The 2343-nt window shown below is 25.8% G+C and overlaps 1 non-coding gene across 1 annotated transcript; it reads right to left on the bottom strand.

Annotated features, from left to right (window-relative positions):
• Positions 1–1946: 1946 nt before the first annotated feature.
• Positions 1947–2018, bottom strand: TRNAH-GUG (transfer RNA histidin (anticodon GUG)). The gene has a single exon. It is a non-coding gene; the product is annotated as a tRNA-His (tRNA).
• Positions 2019–2343: the final 325 nt, after the last annotated feature.

Raw genomic sequence — 2343 nt, 5'->3', positions numbered from 1 at the left:
ACTTAACTAAATGCAAGTCAGCCCCATACCCATTGCGTTATAATAATATTTAAAATATTATGAATTAATTCAATTTTATAATATTTCTTATTTTCATTGAATTTAGGTTTTTGTGATTCATATCTTATGTGTTAGGAATTTTTTTTTGGAGAAATCACATTAGAGATCATTTATCGATGTCTTTTGAACCATCTAGTTTATCGTGAGGACAAGATGGAGAATCAGATCATGACACCAGATTAAATAGATAGACCAATGTAGAGATCCTTAATATTTTTACCGACAATGATTTTTAGGATATTAAAGTTGACTTAAGTCAAATTTTGAAAAAGTCAAATATTTAGATGAAGACTAAGTTAATTTTTGTTATTAAAATATAAATAAATAAGAATAAAACTTAACTAATAAAATAATAATTTATTATATAAAATTAAATATTTATATTGAATTATATTAAAATTAATTCTATTATTAAGTTATGGTTAGATATTGAGTCAAATATTTAGATTCAATAATTAAATTATTTGGAATAAAATGCTATATGAAATAATAATAATAATTATTATCCAATTTTAAGGTCACGACCAATTTAGATACCAAATTAGTGTATGAGACCCTTTGGTTATGGGACAAAGGACCCTTAGGATATTAAAGTTGACTTGAGTCAAATTTTGAAAAAGTCAATTCCTGAAAAAGTCAAATATTTAGATGAAGACTAAGTTAATTTTTTTATTAAAATATAAATAAATAAATTTAACTAATAAAATAATAATTTATTATATAAAATCAAATATTTATATTGAATTATATTAAAATTAAATCTATTATTAAGTTATGGTTAGATATTGAGTCAAATATTTAGATTCAATAATTAAATTATTTGGAATAAAATGCTATATGAAATAATTATTATTATCATCATCCAATTTTAAGGTCACCTCCTAGCTAGATACCAAATTAGTGTATGAGACCCTTTGGTTATGGGACAAGGGACACACCTCCGTGCAACCATTTAATTGCTAAGTCTAGGAAGGCATACATACTCTACCGTCTTCGGTTTTGAACTCAGAACCTCTTAAAAGGAAACACATGCTCTTAACCATTAAGCCCACTCAATTTGTATGAATAAAATTACAAATATAAATTAAATATTTATATTTAAATATGAATAAAAATAACCAATTCAGATCAAACTTAAAACAAAAATCAAAATAAAAATATTCAAATAATAAAATTCTAAAAAATAAAAATAAAATCAAATTTTTTTTAATATAGGTATTAAAAAAATAAAATAAATTAATTAAATTAACCACCACCATCATCATAATAATATATATATTATTTAATTTTTAATTAAATAAATAATATATTCATTCAAATATTCTAAAAAAATAATATAAATATTTAAAAAATAAAATAATTAACCCATATATAATATATATTATTTAATTTTTAATTAAGGAATTTAGACTTCTGTGATCCATAACATTGTCTAGAAATCTTCGGCAAAATCTTCGACAAAAGGTTGATTATGTGATTTTGCCGAAGATTTCTAGACACTATTTAATTTTTAATTAAATAATTAATATATTCATTCAAATATTCTTATTTTTTAGAATTTTATTCTTTTATTTTAGAGAGGCTCGACGACGCTCGAGTGGTCCTCGAGCTCTTTGGACGCAGTTTTTAATTTTAACTTTTAGACATTGATGTATTATTTGAGGAAGAAATGCTGGAAAACCCACCCAACGTCGAGGGTTCGAGCCTCTTTCCCTTCAATTCTTAATCTTAACCCTCTTTTTCATTGATACAATGGAGGGAGGGACATCTCTGAATGGTCAATTAGAAGCTAAGAAAATACTTGTGAAAAAATTTCCCAACCATAAATTTCTTTAACTTTCATCACTAATCAACAGGTGATTTCTGAGAGAAAGCAAATATTAAAATGTGGCTGCTGGGATTCGAGCCCAGGTCTCCACGGCCACAACGTGGAATTCTCACCACTAAACTACAGCCACAAGGTGTCTAAAACCCTTGTGCAACACGTATAAAATATATAAGTTCTTGAAATATAATTATATGTATTTCGCGTGGAGTGCTTAAATGATGTGCTGTTTGGTTTCCTTTGTAGATTGGGTAGATAGTGGACAGCTCTTAACCCTGTGGTCGGTGGATTCAAACATCACTAAGGGTATGTTGGTTTGGTGTCAATGTTATTTTTTTAATAATGGAAAGAAGTTATTAGATTTAGTAGTAATATATTTAGATTTAGTGTAGAGTATGTACCATTGTGTATTAACAATGGTTTATAATTAATTATGGGCTATATAATTGGTTGGGTTC

This window comes from Pinus tabuliformis, chromosome Q (genome assembly GCF_031772625.1).
Source record: "Pinus tabuliformis cultivar Carrire ecotype Pingquan chromosome Q, CPIR1, whole genome shotgun sequence".
Taxonomy (NCBI): domain Eukaryota; kingdom Viridiplantae; phylum Streptophyta; class Pinopsida; order Pinales; family Pinaceae; genus Pinus; species Pinus tabuliformis.
This window is presented reverse-complemented; position numbering and strand designations above follow the sequence as displayed.